The following is a 13,341-nucleotide window of genomic DNA, read 5'->3' on the forward strand; positions in this document are numbered from 1 at the left end:
GCCTCCTGGGGGAGGTTTGTGCCGAAGCCTGGAGGAGGACAGTGCCCCATGACTTTGCGATGGATGAGAGGGGGCTGGGCCAGAGGGCCCACCTGCCACCTGCCGGCCGTGGGGCCCTGGTGAGACGTTAACCGCCCGTTCCTCAGTCTCCCCCTCTGTAAAATGGGGGCGATGGCGATAACGCCCCTCCCTCTCGCATAGAGTGCTCATGGGATGAAAGCAGCGAACAGCCCTCGTGCCCGGAGCAGAGCCTGGCCGGGGAGTGGGGGTGGGGGCTCTATGGGTGTTTGATCAATCAGTACATGTCCCGCCCACCTGTGGGAGTGGGCCTGTGTCCCGTCAGGTGTCTCCCTTTCTCCGTCCTCTCCCTGCCACCCCCTTGTCCCAGGGGGAGGGGGGGCTGAGCCGAGCGTTAGCCCCACTGCACTCAGGGCTGGTGATGGCCTGAGAGCCCTCCCGAAGGTGGGCGGTGGCTGCTTTCTAAGCCTCTGCCTGCTAACACGTTGGGGAGAGACTTGAGGGGCCTGAAGTCCCCTGAGACCCCTGGCCTGGGGGAGAGCGGCTGACAGTGAGGGGGCCTCTTCCGCACCAGACCCTGTTCTCCGCTGAGCCGAGTCGGGGCTGGGCTCTACTGGGCGGGTCCCCAAGCCCCTTGGCAGCGATCCTCCGACCAGATTCACTCAGACCTATTGTGAGGGGTGCCGGGTCCCATGGCACTTTATCCTCCACCCACCCCCTCGCATCCATGGGCTGGCAGGGGGTCACACGGAGAAAGGTGGGGGTGCAAAGAGCTCAGGGACCATCTCAGCCGCAGAAAAGAGAGAGAGTCCAGCCTCACTCCCTGCCTCCAGGTTCCGAAAGTCCGAGAAATTAGGGCCACGTCTCTGTGGCCCGGAGCTCAATCACATGTCTGCTCTGCAAGGGGGACGGGGTGCGGGGGACCGGGCGGGGGACGGGCCTGCCAGCCCAGCCCCAAGCTCTGAGCCGCCTTCCCGGGCCGACGCCCAGCCGTGTGCAGCCCCTGAACGGGCACTGGTCTTGTTCCCAGGCTGCACTAGGGGACACGACCTCACGACCTCCCCTCCCCTCCCCTCCTCTGCCTCAGTCAGGCGCCAACCCCGGGAAATAGAATCAGTAGATCTACGTTGAGATTTATTGCCAGGAACTGGTGATGCGCTGTGGGGCCGGCTAGATAAGCCCAGATGCCAAGGGCGGGCGGGAGGGGTGGCACTGCCGTCCAGGTGGAAGTTCTTCCCTTCAGGGCACCTCAGCTCTGCTCTAAGGGCCTTTCAAGTGATAGCGACAGGCCCCCCCCCAGAATAGCGAGGACAGTCCTCCGGCTGTGGGCTGCGATCACGTGGATAAGGCACCTTCACAGCGACGCTGAGGTCAGGGTTTGATTGGAGCACGGGGACCAAAGCCTCGCAGGCTGACCCTGACCCTCACGCCAGCCCTCCTCTGTCTGTGGTTTCTAGCTCCTTCCAGCTCCAGCACCTGCTCTCAGCCCGTGGCCTCCGCTGGGGGTGGGGTGAGGTCGGCAGCCCTCCTCGCTTTCCTGCGATGAGCTCTCCCGTAGACCCTCGGCTGGCCTGTGTGTCCCTTGCTTGGGAAGTCTCTAACCGCCTGGCAAGCCCCACGGAGCCCAGCCTGGTGCGGAGCCTCCGGGCTGCTCGCCACCCTCCTGCGGGAACCGGGGGAGCTCGGAGCACAGGTTTGCTGAGCGCCTGCTCTCCTGGCCTCGGGGCTGTGCTCTGGGCTGGACTCCCTGGTTAGGCAGAGGCCCTGGGCTACAGGAAACCAGCCCGTGGTTGTTTTGTTTTGATTGCACAATCCTGGTGCAGAGGCCAGGCGGACATCTGCTGTGTTGGCTGGCCCCGCACCACCCCCATTTCTGGCAGAAGCCCCCCAGTTGCCTCACAGGGAATTTGCCCCACGTGTGCAGCCCGGGCAGGGGGCTGCCAGTCCAGATGCCGCTGTCCTTCCTTGCCAAGGGATGGGCCCATGTCCTGGCTGCGTGGCCAGTCCCCGAGGGTAGTCACAGCGCGTCCCCTGCTCTCCAGGATGCCCTGGCCGCGTCCCTGCTGGGGCCTGGCTGCTCTCCCCTCCGTCTGGGATGCAGCCCTTTTCTGCTCAAGGCACACAGCCCCCTTCTATTGCTGAAACCTGAGTGACTAGATTTGAACGTGGATCCTGGCTCTGTCCAGATTCACTGCGTGACCCGGGCAACATGGCCCCTCTCTGGGCCTCGGTTTCTCCACCTGCATGCCTCGGAGGGCAGGCACTTCAGGCCCTCTGGCTGCCATGTTCTCTGCAACTGGCTGGGACCTCATGGACCAGCCGGGGCCTTCTCTGCCCTGACAGGGTCTCTGGGACCTGTTTGGTGGGGGAGGTGGGGTGGTGGCTGGGGGATCCTTAGCTCTACCTCCTGTGGGTAATGCGGCCATAAGGCTCAAGGGACTCTGTACCAAGGCCTTACTAAGTCAACTTTGCACAAAGCCAAGCCCTGGCTTTGATGGGACAGGGGTCCACCTCTTTTTAAGCTGTTATGCCGCAAGTTTTTGAGGATCTGGTGAAAGCTGTGGATGCTCTCCCTCGACCAAGTACTTCTCTCAAGTACTTCTCGCCTCTCTCTCAACACCCCCACCCCCCAACACACTTTCACGGATAGTTTCAGGAGGAGGGCTAGGCGCAGCCTTTAGACGCCCATCCGGATGACCTCCGTGAGCTGCCTCACGGTTTTAGGGCAGAGAACCAGCGGCGGCACACACATCAGTGGCCAGACCCTACCCCGGGTGCTTGGTGAGCCGCAGCTCATCCACTCAAAGAGGTTAGCATTTGTGGTAGAGACTGCTATGTTTTCATCAAACCCTGGTTCATTATTTTCCCCTTGGGCATGCGGCTGGACTACATTTCCCAGCGTCCCTTGCAGGTAGGCATGGCCACATGACTGTGCTCTGGCCAATGGACTGTGAGCTGAAGTGATGTGCCTCCTCTCCTTCTAGCTTGGTCCATACATTCCTTCCATGCCATCCTCCCCTCTCTTTCACCTTCCACAAGGTTCTAGCAGAGGAGGATAAGGCCCTAGAAGATGATGGAGCCACAAGATGAAGGGGCCTGGGCCCCTGAGTGACTGACTGTGTGGAGCAGGACCTGGGGCCCTCCCCCACCCCCACCAGCCCATCGGACTGTACCATGAGCAAGAAATACACTATTTTTTGGAGGCTGTTTGGCACAGCCATTAACCCAGCCTAACTAAAATAACATTTTTATTATCCCCATCCAGGGAGCTTGTTTTTGTTTTAAAGGAATCCATCTTCAGTTTCCTTCAAAAGAGCAAGCTCCCCACTGCCTTCAGCCGAGACCCCACACTCTGGCCCTGTGCCCGGTGCCCACCTGAACCCATCTTCTCCGGGACCCCGGTTTACAGCGTCACCCCTCGCCCTCTGGCCCCTCTGCCCCAGCTTCCCTAATTCCATTCTGTCTGCAGCCTGTAGCTTTCTTGTTCCCTCCTGTCTCCCCCATCCCCCACCCCTGCAGTTACTTTGGCTGCTGTCTGGGATCCAGAGCCCAGGGTTCAGGGTGAGTGGTGTTGTGCTTTCCTCCTTGACAAATAGCTCCTTGATGCCAAGGTCTGGGCCGGTTCGCTGCTGAGTTGCCTCCTGCCCAGCAGAAGACGAGCACATGGGCTGCTTCTGCAATGCTGTGGTCCTTGTAATTCCACGGCACGGAAGGCCCTGAAGGGGGGCTCCCGGAATCCCATTTTCCTGGGGTACCTGGATTCCAGAGGGAGAAGCTGGCCTCCCCACCCCCAGGCTCTTTCCCTCAATGGGCTATTGCCAGGCTCCAGGTGGGGCTAGGAGCTTGGGCTGCCTCATCCTGGTCTTCGCTCCAGGCCCCCACATGCTGGGAGACTGAGCCAGGTCAAGCCCATTATATGCCCACTGTGGGCGACCCTTTCCACCACTGTCCATCAGAGGGAGGACTGACCCTCCCCCTTATTAATTCAGTTGATCTCCAAACTATCTTTAGCCCTTTACAGACCCTTTCGGCCTCTGTTACCTTCATATAATACTAACATTAATAATAAAACTGTGTGTGCAAGCCGTTTACATCCTAGATCTTTCTGATCCCGGACACCATCTCTGATCCCAGACACTCATCCCCATTTTACAGATGAAGTTCCAGGCGCCCCTCCCAGCAGCCCCCAGGACCACCTGTGAAGGCAGCAGTCAGGGTCTGGCCAGGTGTGTGTGTTGCAGACAGAACTGCCCTGGACTGCTTTCCCACAGGCAGCAGCAGAGGGAGAAAAGCTGCTGGGAGGAGGGGAGGCCAGCTCCCTCCCCAGGGAGCTCCAGGCAGCTCCCAGGCCGCCCCCATCAGGGTCCTTCCCCTCCTCTGCTCCTTTCCACCGGCCCTTGACCTCTGCCCACACCCCCAGGGCCTGTGAGCCTGTCCTGGAGCTCATCCCCGCTCCCGCTCCCGCTCCCACCGCTGGAAGCTGGGCTGTGTGGTTCTTCCAAGCAGACCCAGCGAGCGGTGCTTCTCGAGGAGGTGTGTTCACTTTGCAAAACAGCAGAAATTTATAGCTCAAGTAATTGATCACGGTGCTGCTGCCTCCCTGCATCTCGCTCGCGCTCCTAATTCCCTTCTCCCTGCTCGCCTTTCCCTGTTTTCTCCGGCACCATCTGTGGTGTCAGAGAAAAGCGAGCCAGGAAGGGGCGGTTCTAGTCCCAGCTCTGCCAATTACGAGTCACATGAACCTCAGTTTCTCCATCCGCAAAACAGAGATGCTAAGAATACCTGCTCCTGAGTGTGCTGGGCCCCGCGGTGCTGGGGCCCCGCGGAGCACCCACACAGGGTGACTTCACTCTCCCTGGAAGATGGGTGGCTTTGGGGCCTGCCTTCCAGAGGGGGACACTGGGGCCCAGAGACCTCGGGTCATCTGCTCAGGCTCACAGAGCTGGTAAACAGCAGCCCTGAGGCTCGAACCCACATCATTGTTTTGCAAAGCCCAAACTGTTAGGCAACATTGCCTTCCTTTCCCCTCTGGGTCAACCAGAACAGAGGCGATGCTTGCTGGCCTCCCATCCCCATGCTGTTTATCCTGGGCTGACTGTGGGGCCGGACGAGGCCCTTGACAGGAGGGCCTGTGGGAGGATGGAAGCAAACTTCACAGTCCTTTCCATCCGACCATCCGGAGTGTCCGGGACCTAAGAGCTTGCCTGGCCTCAGATTCCTCCTTCCTCTCCTCCCATAGACCCTGTGTGACGGAGCCTCCCGCCTGCCAAGCCCCCACACCTGCCAGCCTCCTGGTGCCTCCAGGGAGGTCCACAGAACCTTCTGGAATGACCCACAAAAGGAATGACCCTTCACCGGGTAGATGAGGCACCCAGGCTTGGGAAGGTGGCCCAGGTCCCCTGGAGCTCTGCCGGCCTGGCTGGAAAGCGCCCTCCGGACTCCCCCTCCAGTGCTCGCTGGGCTGCAGCCATTCCTGCCTCCTTCTGTTCAGTTCTGGGGGGTAGACTATTTCCAGGGGGTGAGAGCTAGTCTTCCTTCCTTCCTTCCTTCCTTCCTCCCTCCCTCCCTCCCTCCCCCCCTTCCTTCCACCCCTTCCTCTTCCTCTTCCCTGTCCTCAGCCCAGCTTCCTCCCTGCCCCTGCCTGTCTGTGTGTCTGTCCCTCTCCTGGCCTCAGCCCGCAGGTAAGGACCAGCTCCCCTCCCGGGCTGCAAGGCCAAGGACAGCTCCTCTCCGCTCCCTGAGGCTCCAGGGGCCTCTGCATGTGGCACCCGCCTGCTCCCTTCCCCATCGCAGCCCCAGGGGGCCCGCAGCTGGGGGGCAGCGGTGCGGCGGGTACCCCCTTTCTGCAGGGACAGGAGGGGGGCCGCAGCTGGGGGGCAGTGGTGCGGCGGTACCCCCTTTCTGCAGGGACACTCATCCCTGCTGGCGGAGATGAGAGCGAGCAGCAGCGCCCAGAACAAACAGCATTTTTTTTTACAACTAGAGGGGGAAGCAGAGCTAAAAATAAAGCGCGGAGATCAGTATCTGTCAGCCTGACAGCTGATTGGCTGCGCGGAGATGCATATAATTACCCGCCACCGGCGCCGGGGAGGCAAAGCCGGGAGAAACTGCTGAGACGAGGTTAGGATTTAACCTTTAAATTCTGGAGCCACCGGAAGGAAGCCGAGGGGGGACCACGGCGGCGGTGCTAATGAGGCTGGGGGGGGGCGGGGGCGGGCCCCCCGAGTCCGGCGGGTCGGCGGGGGCTCCTCCGGGAAGGCCCCTTTGCCCTCCGCCCCGGCCGCCCCCCCCCCATCAGACTGGGGTGCGTCTGATTGGGCGCCCGGAGGCGGTGGTCCCTCTCCCCGCCCAGCCGGGGGTGGTGTCTTCTTCCGGGAAGTTGGGGTCCACCGGAGTGAGGTGGGGTCCACCCTGCGCCCCTCCCTGGCTGGCCTCCTGGCGAGGCCCACCCGCATCCCCACCTCCATTCCTCCCCTTTCCCTGCCCAGGGTGCCTTTTCCAGCCGATCCTGCGCGCCTTCCTTGACCCAGAGGCACCGGGTCCTGGCTGCGTGCTGCCCCACCTGGGGAGGGCATCCTGGCACCTCAGGCTTGTCCTGGGTCCTCAGAGACAGAGGGAAAGGGCAGGCCTGGAGGGATGCTGTGGTCTCACCACTCGGTGTCCTCACCTGTAAGATAGGGGAGATGGTAATGGGCCCCCCACACTCGGCAGATCCCAGGGGTGCACTGGGCCCAGTCTTGGCATCTGGGTTCTCTCCTCTGAGCCAGGAGTCAGGAGATGCGGGCTCTGGTCCCAGCCAGGAAGTGCCGTTTTCTCTTTGAGATCTGGTCTCCCCTCTGTGAGTTGGGAGTGCGAGTTCCTGCCCTCGGACTTGCCCCGGGGTGTGGGGCTGTGAGCATTAAGTGAGTGGGTGTAGGTGATGGTGCTGGATCCGTGTGTCTCGTGGGGGAGGTGCCCCCGGAACCCACCACCCTCTTCCTTCCTGGCCGGTGCCCAGGCCGTGGCCTCTGCCGGGAGCTCCTCTCCTTCCTCCCGCTCCAGCCCTTCCTCTGGGAAGCCCTCCCTGATGCCCTGTAGTTCCTCTCCCGCCGCCCCGGGTACCGGGTATCTCTTCTCGTGATCTGACCACGATCATTTGCCCAGGACTGAGGGCCCGTGGAGGAGGGAGAATGCCACCGACTGGCACCATCCTAGCCTTTCTGCTCCCTGCTCGGAGAGTTCCAGAGTTTGCCCGCCCAGCCCTGGCCCTTTCCCCGAGCTCCGTGGGTGGTAGGCGGAGTTGCCACTGGTGGCAGGACCTACCAGGCTGTAGTGGGGACTCATCAGATCCCCACAGTAAGGCATGGGAAGCAGTGCTGCTACCCACATTTCTTTGTTATCCACGTTTGCAGATGAGGAAACAGGCCCGAGCCCTTACGCAGCACAGCACAGCCCGGGTCCAGCCAGTCCCCCGTCTCCTGAGGCCCCAGCAGCCCCTGCTCTGAGAAGGATGAAAGGGAGGTGCAGGGAAGGGAGGTGTTTCTGGAGCAGCTCCCGCGAGACCTTCCGGGCAGATGAATTGGCACAGGGAGCCTCGAGGACGCTTTGTGTGTGGCGCGCAGAGGGTTCCCCTTTGGTGTTTCCAAGAGATCGGGGAGATTTAAGCTGCTTTTCACTGACGTTGGGGTGTCAGACTGGTGTTTCTTTTGAACGAGACACGGGGATGAGACTGGGCCCCAAGGCAGCCCCGTTTTATTCGGGGTACAGAAACAATCATCGCAACAGCAGCAGCTAAAGCCGTTTCCAGTGACCAAGCGTGTCCCGTGTGCTCAATGCGGGGCTCCCTCCGCCGTGACTGGGGTGCACGCTCCGAGCCCTCAGCGCCAGCCTGAGGCAGGGGGTATTCTCACCCCATGCTATTTCCCTTGAGTTGGCATCTGACTCTGTTGGTCTCCGCATTTGCTGTCTCCCCTGTCAGGCAGTGAGCGTGGGGAAGGCCCCAGGCTGGTCTCCCATTCATGGCGGAGTCCCTGGCACCCAGCACCCGCTCCACAAGGAGCAGCTGGACAATCAGACTTGGCTGGACGCATTTCAGATGAAGAGACTGAGGGTCAGAGAGGTCACACGCTCAGCAGGAGGTAACTCCAGGTTTCCGTGGCGCCCGAGCCCGCTTGGGTTTTAATCACCACCTCACACGGCTGCTTAAGAGACCCTCTCGGAGACCCCCCTCAAGAAAGCCACAGAGCATGAACCCCCCCACCCCCACCCACTATTGCAGACTTTGGACTAACACCCAGGAGGCTTCTGATGGGAATCTGCCCCCTCCCCTCCTTTTCCTTGCTTACGAGGGAAGGGAAGTGGGGGAAAGCTGGCCAGACCCGGCTCAGTCTTGGGGAAGTCTCGCTCCCGCGGAGTTACTTGGTTTTTGTGTGACGGGACTCGGGGAGATCTATGCAGTGGCTATGACTTCACTGCTGTATGTGGTTTCTGGCTTGATTAAGTCATATGTGCAGGTGGTCACTGTTTCTTATCTCTGTGATGGGGCCCCTGGTTCGGGGGTTAAGCAAACGTCTCAGAGAGGCTGGGGTTGTAAACCCGGGCTCTGATGGTTAAGAGCTGGCCTCTGCACTCGGTGACCTTGGGAGTCTCATTAGACCTCCCTGAGCCTCGGCTTCCTCATCTGTAAAATGGGTGGGGAGAAAGAGATCAAGTTGCTCTTTTTAAAAAAATCTCGTTTTCTACGAATCACACAGGATTCTTATCCTTATACTGTAAGACATGTTGGTTTTTTAAAAAGCCTGAACCCAGAGCAGTACCTGAGCGCCTGCCCCGTGCCCAGCATTGCATTTGGCGGTTGGAAGGCCGGATCCTGAGACCCCACTGTGGGCGTGTCCTGCACTAAATTCCTCAGAGCAGCCCCCGGAGCCAGCGAGGGGATCCCATCTCCCAGGGGAGGAAAAGGAGGCGCGGGGCTTGCCTCAGGCTCCCCGGGGAGGAACGGACAGCCTGGTGCTGGACCTGGGCCTCTGCTCGGCTGGGGAGCAGCCGGGAGCCCCGCTGCGGGTGGGGGCTCGGCGCGCGTGGGAGGCATGACATCAGGACTTAGAGTCCTGACTGCAGGGCGCTGGGCGCGCTGTCAGGGCACAAAGACGAACCAGAGGTGGCCCCAACCCTGTGCCCAAAGCCGACTTCAGGTCCTGGATGGAGGGACGTCTGTTGGTGGTCATGAGCTTGGGGTCCCCACCACCACCACCACCATGTCTCTGATGGCGAGGGCTGCGGGGTGAAGTCAGCTGATTGGGAGCCTCTGCCTCCATCGGACCGCAGAGCCCTGGCCATTGGCCTCCGAGCTCGAGAACCTCCAAGGCCTCAAGCCTCCTGAAGGCGGGCAGGGGGCTTGGAGGGGAGGGCTTTGCCTAGAAGGAGCAAGAGAACCACCACACGCATACTCGCACACTCGTACACACGCACACTCGCACACACACACTCGCACACTCACACACTCGCACACACACTCACACACATGCACACGCACACTCACACACATGCACACTCGCGCACACTCACACACTCACACACGCACACATGCACACTCGCACACATGCACACTCGCACACTCACACTCGCACACACGCACACTCACACACATGCACACTCACACACATGCACACACGCACACTCTCACACACGCACACTCACACACATGCACACTCACACACATGCACACTTGCACACTCACACACGCACATTCGCACACACGCACACTCACACACGCGCATTCGCACACACGCACACTCACACACGCGCATTCGCACACACGCACACTCGCACACTCCGCACACGCCCCAGGTGGAAGGGAAGGTGCCGCCCAGCGGAAGCGCCTGGAGAGGCCCCGCCCGTCTCGGTGCAGGTCTGTACAAGCAGGTCCAGTGTCTGCGGCTGGCTTCCCCCAGGCCCCCTGAAACCCGCAAGCAGGAGCCTGCATGTCATCCTCGAGGTCGGCTTTTGTGGCGAGTGTGGCGTGGGGAGCATCTGGGGAGACCTGGGGTGTCGCTGGGCCACCCTCGTGTCCTTGCCGCCCAGGGCATCCCACCGGCTGCCTCTGTACCCCCAGCACCCATGGGCTGGGAGGGGGCGGGAAGCACTTGTTGCTTCTCAAAGAAAATATAAAAAGGCAGGTGCCGCTGCTGAAGAATAATTGAGACAAATACCCGCCCTTCGGGAACTCAAGTTTCTAAGCGAATTCCTCCCCACATTCCCACCAGGGAAGCCCCTGCTGCCCTTGGCCCGAAGGCCCATGCTTGCCCAGGAAGCAGACTGCGCCTGTTGGGTAATATAATCTTGCCCATTTGGGGTTGATCAAGGGCAACAACGATGACTGCTCAGCACAGCCCCGGAGAGTCTGACCGGCACAGGGGGTTCGTATAATCCCACCCAAAGCAAAGGAGCCTGATGCATGTAGGCCGTGGAGTCTGGCCCTCGCTGATGGTGTAGCCACCGCCCAGGATTTCAAGAGGCATGGGGCCCCCCGGGAACCCCTGCTTGGGAACCTCTGGGTTAAGCCCGCTGGGTTGGGGGCGCAGCTCTTTGACAATCCACTTCCCCCTCCAGGAAGTCCTCATGCAGCCTGGGGCCTGGGGAGGTCTCGGCGGCTGTGGGGTCACACTGGCTGTGTGACCCTGGGTACGTGGCTTCCCTCCCTGAGCCTCCGGGTTCCATCGCCTTTCTCCTGGGTTGTGAGTGCTCTGGAAGGCGTGATGCCTTCACTGTTGTCATGGCTTCTTGCTCAGGTCTCCTCACTTCACACCCTGTCGTGCCCTGAACTCTCAGCGGATTTCTGAGACAAGTGGGGGCTGCAGAGGTGGAGGGTGCACACGGAACTGCTCTGTGAGGCTGAGATGACAGCCCGGGAGGGGAGTGAGGAGAGCAGCCCGGCAGCCCATTAGGGGGCAGGCTGGGGGGGCCTCGAGGCGGCAGTTCTGGGTGCACCCGGGCACTCCCCACCTTTAATGTACCTCGAATCCCCGGGGGTCTCGTTCAGATGCAGAGGCCTGGTCCTGGACGGGGCTCCCAGGTGAGGCAGATGCTGGGTCGGGGGCCACATTCTGAGCAGTGCTTGCCCACAGCAGACCCTCTAGCCCGGCAGCCCCAGGGTGTCCACGCTGGAAAAGACGAAGCAACATGAGGGTAGAATTATGTTTTCAGCAAAAGAAAAGACCTTTGCCTCCTAGTGTGTAGAGAGAGCTCTGTTTCCACCCCCACGGAGCCCCAGGGGCCCGAAAGAATGTGGTTTTCTGAGCACAACCTTCCCTCACTGAAGGGGGTGGGTTCGCTCCTAAAGTCGCCTGTGGAGTGAATTGTTCTACACCAAATGCTGTTTTCCAGTGGTCCGTGTTTTAAGACCACGACTGCTCCCACCAAGAAGTACCCAGCTCTGAGGCCCTGGCCTGGACGGTGAGGGGTACAGAGTTCAAGGGCAGAGCTTGGCCCACATGGCATGGGCTACGGAGCTAATGAGAACTGGGGCTGCAGAGTTTGGGAACCAAAATCTGAATCCCAAATGGTCCCCCAATAGACGGAGGTTCACAGCCAGGCGGTGGCCCAGACCCCCAGCCAATACCCCTGATTGTTAAGACTGGTGGGACCAGAGGGGACCAGGGCAGACCCAGGCCCTGCCATGGGAAAGGAGCCCAGGGAGAGGGTGGTCGTGGTCAGCCTGCCACTTTGTCTCGTCTAAATGCCACAGGCCAGTCCGGCCAGTGTGGCTCCGTGGTTGAGCATCGACCTATGAACCAGGAGGTCAGGATTCCATTCCCGATCAGGGCACATGCCTGGGTTGTGGGCTCAATTTCCAGTGTGGGGCGTGCAGGAGGCAGCCGATTAATGATTCTCTCTTATCATTGATGTTTCTATCTCTCTCTCCTCCCTTCCTCTTTGCAACCAAATATATATATTAAGCTACAGGCCACACTGAGTAGCAGGCTGGCTGTGGTTTTGATTTTATATTGGCTACAATCTTTAATGTGCTCCAGGGCCCGGCTGACGGGGCCATTTGGCTGTGTTTGTGAGGCCAGAGCTCACAGACTGCAAGAGTGCTGGGGTCGGGTCGGACGGTGCCGGGCTCCCCGGCCTGGGGGGCCTGCCAAGGAGCCCGGGAATCTCAAAGAAGGGGCCCAAGTCCACAGTCTGCCCACACTTGGCGGGCTGTTGCTTTGCTGAGCACATTCTGGGTCTGTATTCCAAGGAACACACTTTGGGAACGCAGTCGGTGAAAGGCCCTCATAACCCAAAGGTCTCCCTGCTCCTGTCTTAGTTACCTAGTGAGTAATTAGCTACCTGCATAGCAAATACCCCAAACGTAGTGGCTTCAAACAATAAGCATTTCTTGTCTCCAGTTCCTGTGGGGAGGGACTTCGGAAGTGGCATGAACGGCTGGTTTTAGCTTGTGGCCTCTTTTGAGGTGCCACTCACGATGTCAGGGGGCTGCAGCCACTTGGCCGGAGGCCGGAGGACAGCCCTCTGAGAAGGCGCACCCCCAGGGCTGGCGAGGAGGTGCTGGCTGCTGGCAGGCGGCCTGGGCTCCTGGCCACATGCACTCCTCTGCAGGGCTGCTTGAGTTTCCTCCCAACATGGCTGCTGGCTTCCCCCAGGGGGAGTGATTCAGGAGAACAAGACAGAAGCCTGTATATATATATATATATATTGATTTCTGAGAGGAAGGGAGAGGGAGAGAGAGAGATAGAAACAGCAATGATGAGTGAGAATCATTGATCGGCTGCCTCCTGCATGCCCCCTATTGGGGATCAAGGCCGCAACCTGGGCATGTGCCCTGACTGGGAATCGAACCATGACCTCCTGGTTCATAGGTCGATGCTCAACCACTGAGCCACACCGGCCGGGCCACAGTGTCTTTTATGACCTAGCCTTGGGCGGCCCATGTGGTCATATCCGTTGTGTCCTATTGGTCACGCAGGGCAGCCCTGTGCATTGTGGGTGATGCCTGCAGAGATGTGAAAACCAGGAAGTAAGAATCGTCTGGAGACCATCCTGCAGGCTACCATGGCAACCATCACTTCAGTGCAAGGACGGACCACTTGTCTCATTCACACAGTTGGTTTCTCACCCCGTTTAGTGCCAGTTAGTAACTTGGAGAAGTGGACCTGCTACCCTGTGAGGTGAGGGGCCAACGAAACCAGGGTATCCTTCCCACAAGCTCCAGTGAACAGCAAGAAGAAGAATCCAGCCCCATTTGCTGCACGCTCACCTGTGCCAGGTGCCTCCTGGGCACCGTGGCGCTGTGCGGTCCCTGTCCCCCAGCAGTAGCTCCGCCAGTGTTTCCGAGTT

Source organism: Myotis nattereri, assembly GCF_964212035.1.
Source record: "Myotis nattereri genome assembly, chromosome: 12".
Taxonomy (NCBI): Eukaryota; Metazoa; Chordata; class Mammalia; order Chiroptera; family Vespertilionidae; genus Myotis; species Myotis nattereri.